The following is a 17,098-nucleotide window of genomic DNA, read 5'->3' on the forward strand; positions in this document are numbered from 1 at the left end:
GAAGGATCACTTGAGCCTGGGAGTCGGAGGTTGCAGTGAGCTGACATCATGTCACTGCACTCCAGCCTGAGCAACACAGCAAGAGCCTGTTTAAAAAAAAAAAAAGAAAGAAAGAAAAGAGAAGAAAAAGAAACAAGCTAAAGAGTGAGGGAGAGAAAAATTCAAACATGAAGTCTCCCTAGAGCTTGAACAGGGTGAGCAGCCTCATTTCCAAGGACTGCCATTCTTATCATGTCTGCCCCTCAACATGTTCATCCAACAAAAAATCATATTTGATGCTTTGCTACATGATTGTGATGTTACATGAGCTGTTCCTTTTGCTTTGCTATAAATTTTTTGTGTCTGTAAGCATCTAGAAATGATGCGTAAGCACAATTAGTTCAACTCAATATGATCCAACAAACACTGAGTGCTGATTTTGCTTATTAGCCAGAGCCATTGCCTTCCATGGTAGCAAATATTGTAAGGGAGGCGTGAAACATGGGATATAGATAGATAGATAGATAGATAGATAGATAGATAGATAGATAGATAGATATGTATAAAGGTAACAAAAAGGCACCAAGAAACTTCCCCAAAGAGGTGGTATCTTATACCAATTTTGAAAACAGACCATAGGAATAGAGAAGAGGAACATTCCAGGAGGACGAGATTGCATGTGCAAACTAATAAATGTGTAAAGTAGCACAAAGATGAGTTTGGAGAACAACGTGTTGCTAAACTGGAAAGTGGTATTCAAAGGGCAAAGGGAGTATGGGAGGGGGAGGGCAATGATCAAACTTTCAAAGGCCTAGACAGTTTATGCTACATAGTTTAGACTTCATCTTGGAGTGATGTGGAGCCAGACTATCTATCAGCAGGGAGAACATATGGCCAGATGCATCTGTTCACCTGGTTAGCAATGTGGAATACACATTGGAAGGAGCAAGACCAAAGCGTGCAACCATCCACTGAGATATGATGAGAACGATATTTCCTTAGGGTTCATCTTTGTGTCCTACTCAGCGACACGCACAGTAAATTACACACAGTGACTTTCAGTAGCCCCTGATTGCCTACAATGTCACAACTTTTATTTTTCTGACAGTATCTTAGCTGTAAGAATAAAAGAGTGTAAGAATCAATTTAACCTGGCTGCCCTAGCATTTTGAAACAATATTTTATCTAAATATGCTAACATTTATACTAGAACTATGTGAAAACTAAGATTTGTCTATATGTTATTCAAAATTCATTTGACTATGCATGGGTTGCACAGGTACCACAGGTGGTGTTTTGATTTTCCAACTTCGTTATAAATATTTAAGTTGCCAAGTTCCATCATCTTCCATTACCACCTAAAATAAAAGACTTTACTGAACTCTTGCTATTTCTCTAAAGGAGCCCTGTTATTCATTGAGCTTCATGACAAAATACACACACACACACACGAAAAGAAACAAAGAAAAACAGCCATCCATCCACCAACTAGATTCTTTCTTAGGGGGAGAGTAGTTGTTCTTTTTCTTGTTTCATTTTGCTGAATAACAAATGTTGAAAATAATTACCAAATAAGGTTTCATAACAGGTGAGACTTCCTAGGATTCTTTCTTGAAGGTTTTTAAATGGACAGTAAAAATGCAGATAATTCACAAAACTTCTCAAATTGAAAGCCGGATGAAGATACATAAGAAAATGACAGACAGAAAATCTCTCAAATGATTTATAATACCTGTTTCAAGACTCAAAGAATCATCTAGTCAGGAAGAAAACAACACACAACCTTTATTAAGAGACTGAATCTAATCTCAGCTGTACTTCCCACTGTACCCATCTTTTTTTCAGGGCAACAGACTACTTTAGATAAATAATATGCATAAGTAATTAATAAGAATATAACTGAGTATACTCAGAGGTAGTTATACTGGAGGATCTAGAACTTAACAGAGACTGTTTATGTGGAAATAGCCTTTGACAATGCAAACATAAGTCCCTATCATTCTCTATTTTTATTCACCTAATTTACGATCAGAACACTATAGAAATTGCCACATAAGAAATAATCTTTTCAGAATGTTTTAATTTTTAATGTTAGAATATTTATATAACTCACTACTTATTATAGTAAAGATTTTGAATCTGAAGAATTTTAGGATGAAAATCATCTATATCTTTTAGTATGACATGACTGCCTAAACAGCTAATACTGTTATCCTAAATAATTGTGGATTTGTTAATATCAGAATACAATGTTCAAAAATTAGAATCAAATATTCAGTTTGTTAAGTGAAATATACAAAATCCTTTTAATTTTTCATTTGCAGGAATCTTTGTATATAAGTGATTAAAAACCTTATTACATGTTAACCTTATCAGTAAATGGATTAGATTTTTATCAGTGAATGATGTTTTGGAATCAAGCACATGGTGAATAAATTTTAATGCTAAAAATTTTAATGTTAAAAAAGCATGAGGGAAAATGGTCAATATTTTTATTTAAAAAGATGTAAAACCTATAAGATTCCAAAATATAATTTTATTTCTTATTTTTTATTTTTGTGGATACATAGTAGGTATATATACTTCCTTCTTATTTAATTTTCATTGATGTAATATAAGAAAAGATGTTAAGAGGACTAAATAGCAGTGCTAAATCTTAATCCTGACTTTGCATATTTCTTAAGACCTAGTAATTAATTTTCATTTCACTCTTTGAAAAAACAAAGGCCTTCTAAAATTCCAGCTGTTCTAACAAGTGTTACAGAGATCCATTAGTCTCTAATACCTTCAACATTACATTTAAGACAAATGTTTGATGCTCCAGTTACCTCTATAGTAATAGGTACCGCACGCCACCCATTTGGTATAAATGGAGATTATGGAGGATAGATTCACAGACTGAATCTTCATTTACAAGCTAGTAATTATATTCTGTCATCCTGGGAAAAAAGTACTGACTCAAATGCAAAGAAAAAATTGTACAAACATCCTAGAATATATATCAGAGCTTATTTAACAGTGGTGAATGTTGCATAAGTTATCCATGGTCTTTCTTCACCTGTATTCTCCTTATGACTGATTTCCCTGAGTCAGCAGGACACAGTCAAGTTGCAGCCAATGACTCTGGAAAAGGTTTGGCTTTTCCTGTTTAAGAAAAAAAATCCAAGGGATATTACATGGCCTTAGTCTTAAGAATTTATCATCGGCCAGGCACGGTGGCTCATGCCTGTAATCTCAGCACTTTGGGAGGCCAAGGTCGGCAGATCACCTGAGGTCAGGAATTCGACACCAGCCTGGCCATCATGGTGAACCTTTGTCTGTACTAAAAATGCAAAAATTAGCTGGGCATGGTGGTGGGTGCCTGTAATCCCAGCTACTCGGGGGGCTGAGGCAGGAGAATTGCTTGAACCCAGGAGACAGAGGTTGCAGTGAGCCGAGATCGCGCCACTGTACTCCAGCCTGGGTGACAGAGTGAGACTCCATCTCAAAAAAAAAAAAAAAAAAAAAATCAAATTGTAAAACAATGTGAATGTACTTAATGCCACTGGATTATACAATTAAAATGGTTAGAAGTGTAAATTTTATGTTAGTTATGCATATTTTGCCAAAAATAAAAAAGAATTTGTCATCAAACATGCATCAGTGAGGCTGCCACTTATTATTTAATTATAGAATAGTATTCTTCACATTTGTTCACTATGCATCCACACAGAGTTCAGAATGTGCCTTTGTTCCTGTGGTATCAGCATTTTTACCCATAATCCTGAACTACACCTTGATCCATCAGCATTATTTATTCATTGATTCAGAATATAAATGTTTTACTGCTATAAGTATGAGTAGTAATCTACTGAGATTAACATTTCAGTTATCGGGCCACAGCTAATATATACAATCATATTTTTAGTACCTAACCAGTGATTTCATAAAATCAGCTCACCTAACATCTATTAAATTTCTATGGAGCAAAAAGGACTCTCCCAGTTGCTTTGACTGTCACCTCAATATACAGTTGACTAACTTGTAAGCCATCTGCTCATACTGTAGGTATGGTCATACATAAGGCTGTTATTAATCTCACATTGTAATCTTAAAGTCACTAAAGAAATTTTCCATGACCGAATCTTGTTGGTATTTTATGTATCCTATACTTATACTTAGATCTGACCCCTAATCCTCTTGTCTGAAAGAAAAGTGTCTTGCATACAAATTGTCATTCAAAAAATACATTGGTTTAGAAGTATTTCTTCTTGTTTTTAACTAATTATACATGTCCAGACAGAAGGAGGTTCTATTCTAGCCATTTAAAAATGAAAAATGTTACGTAAGTGCACTGCTGACATTTTTCTGCACTGGTTGTTAAAATACTAATCTACTTTCAATCCAGTTGTTAAATTCTACACTTACTGTCTTATAAGGAGTCACTTAAAGATATTGCTGCAGCAGTAGAGGCTGAGACTGGGGCTCAATGCAGTGCAGGTGCAGATGTCTTCCCTACCTCCACCTGTGCATATATATGCTCAGCACACCAAAGTAGTAGTGGAATCATAGGCAGTGGCTATCATTGCCTCAGAGGAGCATAATGCAGGCAGAGAGCACTGCTGATGGCAAGGAAGGCAGCATTAGTGCAGATGTTGTTGACAGAGGAGAGGGCCAAGTCAGTCTTCCTGGGCTCCAGCACTGAAGGGAATTACTGACATCCAGGTTCATAGCCTGTCCTGACCCAAAGACATTATGCCAGCCACCCTCCAACTGCATGAACATGCTGATTAGGGGTGCACTTACTGGGGATATCAATGGAAAGCTTGATGTAATTTGCTATGTCATGATTCAGAAAGGGGCATTCTAGTTATTGACAGCTTCCCAGAAATAGTATATCACATTGATACAATCAAAAAATTAACTGATTATTTGAAAATTATTAGAATGATGTGACTAACAATTTGCATTCCTATTTATAGCACTTGGTAAGCAGTCTTAGATATGTCACTTAGTTAGATTAGAAAATAAAATAATTATGTTTAAAATTTTGCTTGGACATTGATTTTTATAACTCAGCTGACCATCTGGCAATTAATATTTTGAATATCATTTCTTCATTTTATTCTCATCAGCTCCCCACTCCATGAGGATTAGGACCTATATCTCTGTTTGCTTACCAATATATCCCCAAAGAAAAGCGCACTGCTGGCACATAGTAGTTCTCGAAATATTATGCAATCAATGATTAAATAATTGAATAAATATATACCTAACTACCAGGTATCATTCCCCAGGTCTCCCTAAATCCAAACTCAATAATTCTATTTCACAAAACATCTTTTTTGAGACTGTCCTAGATCACCACGAGAATTGCATGGATGTATGAAGATGAGTAGTTACCCAATACCTGCTCCCAAACAGCTTAAAATCTAATGAGAGAGAGAGCTTCTTAATAAAAATTAAAGCCTCTTATAGTTATTGCATACTTCTTTGCTGAACTCTATATTCCAGTGATAGCAGGCCCTCCGGGAAATGATATATATCTACCAGCATGCACCTGCCCACGCACCCATGGTATTTTAACCTTGTCAGTGAAGAAAGAGTTTGAGGTTTCAGGACTGTACCTCTCCTACACTGCCCCGGAAGCCACACTCCTCTCATAGCTGTGGTTCTCAAAGAGAAACATTGCACTTGCTTCTGGCTCTGTATGTCATGACAGATGCTTCATCATCAAGGTTCTTGTTTTTGTTTTGCTTTTCCTCCCTTTAAAGTTAGAAAATAGTATTGTGCATTTTAATAAATATAGCTGTTTAACAAATTCCACTAAATTCTATTCAATCCCATCCTTACCAAAATGTTTGTCTTCTTGCCTACTGTATTGTAACAGGCATAAGCACGTGCTATTCATTTTGAGAAATAAACAGCATGGATGTTTAAAGGGTTTAAGTAATATCTAAGTTACCATAAAGAAAAAAACTGGAAACAATTATATTACATTATTGATGTCCTATTTATACTTTTTTATAACAAAATAAGGTAAAAAAAAAGACATTAGAACACCTAATTTTAGTGAAATATTTTTGAGCAATAAAGACTTCTAGAATCTACAGACTCTAGGATGATAGAATTTCCACCTTCTCCATTGATGTATATTTGATAGGTTGTATATGTAAAAGCATGACAATCCTTTATAATTATTAGAATACCCATCTGGAACATCTTACCAGTCACAGATGGGGGATTTTCATCTGTCCTTTAGATGCCAAAAAAAAAAAAGGCTTTGCTATGATCAACATCAAATTTATATTCATAACATAAGGCAGTCCAGGAATTTAATGCCATATCCCCTGCCTCAGCTTCTCATGTTCTTGTGAGCTAACTCCTAAAAATGTTGAACATGAAATTTGAAAGCAGTCTCGCTGTAGAAGGAATGTCTTCCACTCCATTCTAGTACTACATGAACTCTTTCTAAACCCAGAAAAGAGACTCATACATGCACTGTTGATATCCCAAGCCAATGATGAGTAAAAATGACACTATCTTACAACCTTATAATCTTTTCATAAACATTATGTCATTTCAGAGTGGAAACTAATATCTTATTCTGGACATTCTTATAGCAACCTGCTCTGTCATTCCTCCCCATTTATTTGATAAAAGATAAACAAAGAAATGCCAGTAGATCTCCTAGAAAACAAACCTCTCCAGACAAATCATCACATGGAGCCAAAAATCTCTGGATGAACAGAGCCCAGAGTTTACTTGTAGGAGTCAGTTGGGTTAATGCAGTAAATAAGTATAACACAATGTTTCTCTAATATCAATTTTTTCTTGTCTTTCGTTTGTCCCTGTGTTACTAAGAAATGGAATGATGTTCGGGGTTATTCAATGGAGCTTTGCTCCATACTTTGTCACTGGCAATAAAGCAATAAAGAAATAAACAATATCACATAAAATAAGTTGGCAAAGCTTTCTCATGGCACAGATTATAGATCTGAGCTAATAAAAACTTTCATCTAAAAAGATCACAGTGCAACCAACAAAATACATGAATACTAAATCAATGATTTATAATATATTGGGGCCTTATATCCTAGGAAACAACAAAGTAACTGACGTAACCTCTTATATCTCCCCCTTCCTTTTATTATGCTGCACTTTGTGTCTTTGGGCAGTATTTATATTCTTAACTGAAATTCGAGTACTCAGTAAAACAGTGTCAACTGCTTTAAAAGTCATGATACCAGTTTCTCTAATCAAACCCCAAAACATTCTATTCCAAATCACCAGACTGCTCCCAATTTGGTGTTACCCCCGAGAGGAAGAAAAAGTTATAGAAAGGAGCTCAACCTTTCCTTCAAATGTGGACTGACTGGAGAGTGCTTTCAGCTGCAGGCTGAGGGGATTCTTACTGGGAAGTAGCTGAAAAATGGGACATACCTTTCCCCTATCAGGGTGTTCCACCATTACTGTGCAAAAGACAGAAGGGGAAAAATGGTGAGAAAGCAGGTAACAGGGAAAAGGAGAATCATGCATCCTCTCTAGAGGAGATTGTATTTTAAGTACAATCTCTTCAAGCAAAAACAAAATGTCAGTGGAAGGCTGCAGGCAATGGGGAGAATGTTTCTTCATCACCCACATCCCCAGCCTTTGCCCCAACATCCCAGAAGTTAAAGGAAAACTACTTAAAGCATGAAATAATTGGCAAACATGTTAGCATAAATTGAAAAATGTGTTTATTTTTTCTTGAGACAGTATAAATTAACAAAATGCTAAGATAAAAATGAAAACAAAGATAGAAAATAGATACCACTATCTAGTTCAGTTACCTACTACTACCTTGGCCATGTAATCTCTGTGTTTTTCTCCAAAATTATTTTATAAAGTTATTGTTTTTGTATGAAGAGGGAAAGAGATGTCATGGACCATTTAATTTATTTTGGCTGACCTAAAAGCTACACATAGGACTCAGGAGCAACTGAAAGGGTTCCCAATGCCAAAGCTGGAAAAGTTGGAGCAATAAAATTCACAAAGTAGTATGCAATTATAACCCAAAGCATAAAATAAATAAGCATGAGTCCATAGTGATATAAATAAATGATGGACTAAATATAGAAGCGACAAATCTCCTGTGAAAAAGGATTGCAGATAAAGTATGCAGACACTCTACTCTCAAGGGGATGGAGCCTAAGCTCCCCCATTCCCACTCCTGAAGTGTAGGCTGTGCACAGTAACTCCCTTCCTACAAGTCCAATGTGGAAAAGAGGAGGGAGAGAGTAATGCTGGGGTGCTGCAGTGGAGACTCCTGATAAACACTACCTCACCAGGTGATCAAGGTTCACATCAACAGTGTTAAGCCATGTGGCTAATATGTACTTCTCATATGATGTGATGAGATTGACATTTTGCTTCTGTGGTCTTCCTCCCAAGAATGCATAAACCCAGTGGAATCAGGAGGAAACACCAAATTACTCTAGAGGGGTGTCCTACAAGATGCCTGTACTGGTATTCCTCAAAATTTCGAGGTCATTAAAAACAAGGAAAATCTGAGAAACTGTCACAGCCAAGAGGAGCCTCAGGAGACATAACAACTAAAATATAATGTGAGGTACTGGCATTAGATAAAAACTAAAGAAATCTGAATAAAGGATAGGCTATAGTTAATAATGTATTAACACTGGTTCATTAATTGTAACAAATGTACCATACTAATGTAAGATGTTATTAATAGGGGAAATCAGATGTGGGATGCATGGAAACTCTATTTCCTTAATGTTTTTGTAAATCCCATACTGTTCTAGGATAATACTTACTTTAACTAAAGTTATACTAACATAACTCTATTGTGCCACTCAGAGGTTTCTGTTTAAAAAAACAATTACCTTCATGCTATTCATTCTTTTAAATGTAAGCTGTGATGAAAAAATCAAATCTGACATCAGAAACTATGTCTTTCTGCAGGGATCTAGTTGTCATTAGATTTTTAATCTTATGAAGACAAATTATATAAGTAAAGCTTAACAAAACATTAGCTTAATTCCATATATATTTTTATATGTATTTGCTTCATTCTCTGCTTATTTTTCTTTATCCCAAATCAGGTGATGGGAAGAAAACACATTTCAAAAAATAGGGTGCCCTGCTTTAAAGGGTAGGTGAGAAACCTATTCCAGAAAACCTCATTTTTCTTCTATAGGTAGTTATTAATTTTATTTCCACTTTTGTAAATTGCTCACTTTGTACTCAAACAAGATGCTTTTTTTCCTTTCACTGTAGGCCTTGTCCACCTACTGTGTAAAGAAGCAAAAGAAAAATAAAGGTCTGTTTTCTATTGTGAAGTCATAATGCAAAATGTGTGTCCCCACCAGTGTTTCTGTGGCAACAGACTGATGTCAGAGAAGTGAGCAGGCTGACTCACTCCAGGACAGAAAAGAAATGCATGTCTTCTGCTTCTCTTCCTAGCGGGCCCTCTTGGGGAAATACCTCTGCCTTTGTACCCAAGATTGAGCCTCTAGGAATAGATATCTTATTGAAGGGCTGTTTTTCCATTCTTCATTTTTGGGGTTGTAAGATTTAGAGAAGATATTTCTCAGAATAAATTGTCAGGGTAAAGTCAAAGTTGCTAATTTCCATTTCATAAGAAATTATTGCATCAATAACATTATCATGATACCCTTTTAAATTATGTTTTTATAATTTCCATACCCTTTTGTTAAATATTCTGTCATAGGAAAAGTTAAGAGTTAGTGGGAGAAGGAAAAAGATCTTCCCTTTAAAGATCGTTTGAAGTTAAGAGTTAGTAACAATCTTAAAGGATCTTCTCTTCTCCCATTAAATCTTAACTTCCAGTCATTTCTCTAGGGCAACAGACTTAAATTATTTCTCATCTTAAAAAAAAACAAATAATAACAATATCCCATGGTGCCTAACTTCTTTAGAAAGTTGTGCATAAATATATAAAAATATACCTATATCTACATATGCGTATGCATACAGAAATATATATACATATGTATACATACACACACACACATATTCAGCCATTACTCTTCCCTCATGGAAATGTTCTTAGGTACCCGTTATTTTTTCTTAATAGTATATTTGGATGTTCAAAGTAAAACTGTCATTTAACAACTATTTATTAAGTACCTAGTGAGTTCCAAATACCACTCAAGATATTGGGAAACAAATAAGGTATAATACATGCTTTCAAATACATTTAGAGTTTTGTGGGGAAGTGTACTGGGTTGAATAGTGTCCCCAAAACTTTATGTCTACCTGGACCTCACAATGTGACCTTAATTGGAAATAGGGTCTTTGCAGATTCATTGAGTAAAGTTAATATGAGTTAGTATAATAAGAATTGATATAAGAATGGTTTCAGTTTAAATAAAACTCTTTAAAATACTAATACATACCAGTCCTTCTCTGTCAACATGGTTGTCCTAGATAAAAAAATTATAAAGGACATAACAATGAAGATGGGGATCAGGGAGGAAATGGGATTTCATTAGTTCCTCAGTGGTTGATAAGCCTGTTCTTATACCTTGTATTGCACTCATTCATTTAACAAGGTGGTTGATCATTCTGACTACAGGATGAGAGTTTTTTAGCGAGGCTTCCAGCCATCTCTAAAACTTTAAAACATAACACTAAAGATGTGTGAAATAAAATTATCAGTCACATATCTGATGAGTTTCCATCAGACAAGTGAGCCGGCCACTCAAAGCCTCTTCAGTCCCCTTGCTTTCTCCTCGATTATCCAAGCTTTACAAAGTCAAACTGCATATGGAGTGCTTTAATCTTTGAACGTACAGCTGCATCAGACCTTTCCCAGCTCTTCTCACACTTTTAATGGATCCAATTCACCTCCTTTCCAAGGGACATGTGTAGGTAAGTGACAGGGTGACAATAATGCCTTGGCCACACAGGCCTCAGAAAAGAATGGTGACTAACGATTAAATGCTTAGCATGCCAGCCCACATAAACCACAAACCATGAAGCCAGGGATTAAGACTCACTGGCAGCACATCGCCCAGGAAATCAGCTTTCAACTAGAACTAAATCAGTTTTAAATAACTTAACATTAACATTTCCTGGGTCTCTTCCATCATCATATTGTGCAACTTTATACTTCGGGTTTATTTGGACTAAAAATATAAAAACATCTAAACCTACTTTATAACTGCTATATATTGACGTTAAAAGGAAACCAAAATAACAACAAAAGACACCAGGAAATTGGGACTTCTTAGATAAACTTAGCTGTGTGGTATTTTGCTTTCCTTTCACTAGAATTAGAAAAATAAATGGCCCACTTTCTAGAAGTGGAGAGTGAAAGGGAGGGAAAGAGAAAAATTGAGAGGAATAAAACATTTAAGTAACAAGAAAGCAACAGGACAGAAAAAATATCAAGTCTTCAGAAATAGTAAGGAAATGGAACTCTAATAATGTTAAAGAATGCAAAGATGATAAGAAACCAGCTCCTCTTGGCATCGTATGAAAAAGTGTGAGAGAAGAACCTGAACTATGTGCAGCTTGCATGTAGTCACTGAGCATCCCCTACTCCCCTGCCTGGCCAGTTTTTCACTTCCTCTCTGATATCATGCAAACTTCAAAGACCATCCATCACTCCTTCGTTGAGAAATGCCTGCTTTCCCAGAAACAACACCAGGGCAGCTTTTTATGCCATTACTGGCATTTTATCAAAGTAAAATTTCCATGGCTTTTTCTCTCAGAGGCTATTCCAGGGCTTGTTTTTTCTACAAAAAAGGAAGGCAATTTAAATGTGTGTGTGTGTGTGTGTGTGTGTGTGTGTGTGTGTATTTCCAGTTCTATCTATATCTATATTTCAACAGAATTACAATTTCTATAGGAATCAAAATTTGAATAAAGTAAATAATATACTTCAAAATCTTTATTATAAACATTTCATTGACAATATAGAAAGGAAATTGATACAGCATTAGCAATAAAAATGTTTGTGGCTAGTTGAGCTCCTGGGGTCACCTCCTGCCCCCATCCGTGTAGCCAGCAGCTGCCTCTATACACTTTCAAGTACTGTACCTGCTGCTTACAACTATCTTCTACCACCACAACTCTTTCAGGTCACTGTTCAATTGTTCTCACATCAGCGAGCCCCTCGCCCTTACTAGTTTATATAAAATAGCAACCACCCAACATTCCTGTTTTATTTTTATCTTCATTCTGTTGCATTTTTACCCATAGTGTGTCTCTTCCACTGATGTCATATTTGCTTATGAGTTTTTGGTCCACTAGCACGTGTATGCCAAGAGGACAAGCACTTTTCCAATTTGGTTTATTGCCTTATACCCAGCACCAAAAGAGCAGTTGGCTCCCATAGGCTCAAGATGAATCTTTGTTGAGAGATGAAGGACGCCGTTCATGCATTGTGTGCTGGGATTACTCTTTAGTATTTACCCTAGAAGGAAGAGAAGCCCGAACACTTGTATTCCCACCCTTTGGGGTAGAAATGCTTGGGGTAAAAGAAATATCAAGAACTGAGGACACAGTATATACTGATGAAAGTAATAAACAGCTTTAGTAGCTTGAGTAAACAATTTCCCTTTCAAAGACAGACCAAAAGGCCTAAAGGGCTACATCTGGGGTCCTCCTAGTCCTTACCCTGTCCTTATCACATGGCCTGCAGAAATTGTGCTGAGAAGTTTCATCCATTTCCAACCAACTTGGAAAGATTTGTCCCTACTGACAGCAGAACATAGGGTCTAATTCACATCTGAGTCACCAAGCAACAAGGCAAGAAACTGAGCACACAAAATGGGAGGTCTTAAAATGGCAACTAGAAAATTCAAAGTGAATCTTAGGGGATTATGAAACTGGAATTCAAAATGAAGACTGTTACCCACTTCATCTAAATCTACAGCTATCTACCAATCTGGGTGAAACACTAGTATAATTTTTGTGCTGCAAATTCTATCTGCATTCCTTTTCTCTCTGGAAGGGCATATAGGAAATGTATTTCTGAAGGCCGTAGTAAGTTGGTAAAACCAAAATTCAAACATGTATGTGGTAGAGGTTTTGTTGATGTCCTGTCCAGATCTTTCTTTATGAGGCCAGTGCCAATAGGGGGCCACCTCACCAGGGAAGTTACACACACACACACACACAGTTCATAGGGCTCATAGCCAATTATTGACAGACACCCTTGGCTGGCAATTCAAAGTATAACGTGGCTTATGGTGTGTTTCATTCCTCCACAGTCCCTCTTCTCAGTCTCACAGTGAATCTACCTCGAGCCAAGGCTAAAATTTACTTGAAATCACCCTTCCTTACCCAGCCTGCATCACCTCCTCCCTCATAGCCTGTTTCTGAAGAGCATTCCCTCAATAAATAATGGCACCTGAATCCTTGTCTCAGGTTCTGCTCCTGAAAGTCCAACATAAAACAGTGTACCTCCAGGTTAGGCTATTGTCTCAAAACCTGAATTATTTTGGCTTAATTTAGATTGTATTGGAATAAATGTGCTATAGTTTAGAGATTCATCCCCCCAAACCCCATGTTGAAGTCTTATCCCAGTGTTGAAGATGGGGCCTGATGAAAGGTGTTTGGGTCATGAGGGTGGATACCCCACAAATAGATGCCCTCTCTGGGGAAGGGAGAGTGAATGAGCTCTTGCTCTATTAATTCCCACAAAAGCTGGTTGTTAAAAAGAGCCTGGCACCTCCCTCCTTTCCCTTGCTTTCTCTCTCTCACTTCCCCTCTTACCATGTGATCTCTGCACACGCTGATTCCCCTTCCTCTTCTGCCATGAGTGGAAACAGTTGAGGCCCTCACAGCAGATGCTGGCACCATGCTTCTTGTACAGCCTGCAGAACTGTGAGCCAAATAAACCTCTTTTATTTATAAATTACCCAGCCTCAAGTATTCCTTTATATCAACACAAAATGGACTAAGACAAAATCCTTCCTCATTTTGAGGTCACATAAATGTAATAAATTTTGAGTAGGTTCTTAGAATTACAAATATATTGTATACAAAGGCAGAACTTCCCATATTTCAGTTAGCCAGTTCATTGCCCATCCAAGCTGTGACAGTGTTTAGGAGGAAAATAGGAATGCTTTATTCAAATGAATGATTGCAATGTATTGTAACAGTTTCTCCCTTTGCTCCTTTTCTGTATGTATAATCACTTGGCTTGCTTTTCTTGTTTGTTTTTCATCTTTTTATGTAGAAAAGTTGACCCTTGAAGCTTAAGGAAAGAATTTATTTAGCTTAGTCCGAGTCCTTTTATTCTAATTTCAGTGCTTTGTCTTATAAAGTTGATCGTGTGTATTTGATGAATTTTAAGTGGTCTCTTTCTCATGATTTCTATTACAACTTTATACTGGTTATAGTCAGTTAAGAATTTTATCTGTCTCCTGCATTTTATTAGTAAGCTGTGTGAATTATCTTCACAATATGCAGGCTTGCTCCTTTGGTCAGTTATTTCTCTAGGAATTATAATGCCTCTTGAGAACTTGGTCAATTGCTTCTTTATTTTTAGTTCACATTTTTAGTAATAACATTATTAAAAACTTCACTGAAGATATACTATTTATTACACTCTCTTGAGCCTAAGTTCTCTTGAGTGGATTTATTTATTTGACTTATATACTATTTTCTCATGGAGCAGTTAGATTTATATTTTAGTTAGTTTTCTATTTTCTTACATTATATTAGAAATACACACTGCCTTAATTAAAATGACACCACATGGTGGCTATACCTTTTTTGGAGGACAACGTTCTTTCTTTGTTGCTTAGAATAATCCAAAATGTTACCAATATAAGCATAACAATAACGTACATTTTCTACATTATATTATTGGTTATTACCTAATTAATATTAACATGATATTAGTAGGTATATTTTATTTTTCAAATTGCCATAACTATGTAGCCTTATTTAACATATTTTTTGTTTTATTTTGTGAATTTCCAGTTATAACTAGATATACAAATACTTTCCTATGTATTCAACAATAAAATAGAACGATGTCTTTTTTACTTTTCTCAGTTTCTTAAACATAAATTGAATATAATAACAAGAATTACCTCATAGAATTGTGGAGAGAACACAGCCTGGCAGGTAGTGAGCCCTCAACAAACACTAGTCTGACTGTTATGCTAGTACAGCAGTCTGTATTTCAGTCTAGACACACACCAAAAGGAGTCACTGTTACGTCAAAGAAGAAGTGAGGGTGCGGGGAAGTCTTGTTATCTAATGATCGGCTAAAGGAACTAGCAGTATTTTGTGGAAGAAAAATTAGCTTTTACCTGTGTGTCCCTAAAGGCCAGGGTGAGAACTGATAGGTGGAAGCCATGGGAAGACGGCCTTCATTCCCACATATGGAAGAAGAGTCAGCTGCCTTACAAGGAAGTGAGTTCCCTGTCACTGGAGATTTTAAGCAAAAGCTGGAGAGCTACCCACCAAAAATATTACAAAAGGGATTTCTCAAGCAGCTGGGAAGTTTGGCTAGAAGAATTCAAGATTCCTTTCAACTCTAATCACAAAAACCAGTAAAACCTAAAGCTCACGGTATGTTTACTGTGCAGCACTATGTCAAGCACTTTAAGTGCATTATCATTTAACCATCACAACTTCAGGAGGTAAGTGCTAAGATGATCACTCCCATTTCATAGATGAGGAAACAATGGCTTACACATTGTGCCTTAAAGCAGGGGTTCCCAGCCCCTGGGCTATGGACCAGTACGAGTCCGTGGCCTGTTGGAAACCAGACCAAACACCAGGAGGTGAGCTGCAGGAGAGTGAGCATTACCACCTGAGCTCTGCCTCCTGTCAGATCAGTGGCAGCATTGGATTCTCATAGGAGGGCAAACCCTATTGTGAGCTCTGCATGCAAGGGTTCTGGGATGCACTCCTTATGAGAATCTAATGCCTGAAGATCTGAGGTGGAACCGTTTCATCCTGAAACCATCTACACCACCCCGACTCCATCCGTGTAAAAACTATCTTCCATGAAACTGGTCCCTGGTGCCAAAAAGGATAGGAACCACTGTCTTAAAGGACCAGACAGAATATATTGCCTTCTGTTACATGAAAAAAGTGACTCAGATCCCCTCAACAATAACAGTGGACATTCTCTCCATTTTTACATAGTCTCCTAGCCTAGTCTTAAAATTTGGAATTCCTTCTGTTTCAGTCAATATGCAGGGTTATGCTATGTTCACAAACAATTCCAAAATCTTCCTGTCTTCTTACAAAGGTTTCTTTCTCATTCACTACACGTTTCTCATGCGTTGGCTCCAGGACCTGCTCTGCATCTCCTACTCTTGGATCTGGGTTGACGGAGTGGCCACCATCTCAAAAGGTATCTGTAATCATAGCAAAGGACAAACGAGCTCTGGAGGGTGACACACTGGCAGTAAAATGCTCAGGTAAAGAAGTGACACAAAGGCCACTTTAGTTCACAAGTCACTGGTCAGAACTAGTCACTTGGCCACCCACCCACAAGGGGCTAGGTAGTACAATCTTGTGAAGCTCAGAAGGCAGAGAGCCAGAAGTATTTGGTGAAGCAAGCTAAAATATTTTCCCCAAGATATTAATGAAGTGGACTTTTTGTAGTAGCATACTATAGTGATAACATTGTTCATTTATTTCTCTTTCACAGCATTTATTCCCCTTCAAAAAGTAGAGTTTCTTCTAACATGAACACAAACCATTAAGATGTAAAATACTTCCAAAGCATCTGAAATAAAATAATAATTAATAATAATAAAAGATGTAAAAATACTGCAAGAATATAATAGTATCTGTTCACTCCCAAAACAATCCACTTGAGTAAAGATGATGACACAATTTTAACATGTAGTCTTTTCAAAATCATAGATTAAATTTCTGTTAATCTTGATAGCGTAAATGATGAAGATTCATTTTCCATTAACAGCTTTATTGCTGTTTATAGGTCATATAAGTCATCAAATATTTTGTCTTTCAAATGATCTCTACCTTCAAAACTAATTCACAAAAAAGTATGCTGTCTTTAGGACACAACTGACTTTTGATTTTTCCAGTTAGAATGATAGTGTTTTGATAAAAGCTATTCTTGCTACTCTTGGAGGCTCCAATGAGAAAGCAAAGGTTGCAGTATGTAAGA

General features: G+C 36.6%; 1 protein-coding gene across 3 annotated transcripts in view; it reads right to left on the bottom strand.

Annotated features, from left to right (window-relative positions):
• INPP4B (inositol polyphosphate-4-phosphatase type II B) overlaps positions 1-17,098 on the bottom strand; it is an 831,569-nt gene that overhangs the window by 790,642 nt on the left and 23,829 nt on the right. Inside the window, exon 1 of one of the 3 annotated variants that reach the window (XM_063664144.1) lies at positions 13,708-13,811. The exons of the other annotated variants lie outside the window; for them this stretch is intronic. The gene's annotated coding sequence lies outside the window, so the exon portion shown is untranslated. Of the gene's footprint in view, positions 1-13,707; positions 13,812-17,098 lie in introns of those variants that run through there. 3 annotated transcript variants of the gene reach the window in all.

Source organism: Pongo pygmaeus, chromosome 3, assembly GCF_028885625.2.
Source record: "Pongo pygmaeus isolate AG05252 chromosome 3, NHGRI_mPonPyg2-v2.0_pri, whole genome shotgun sequence".
NCBI classification, from domain to species: Eukaryota; Metazoa; Chordata; class Mammalia; order Primates; family Hominidae; genus Pongo; species Pongo pygmaeus.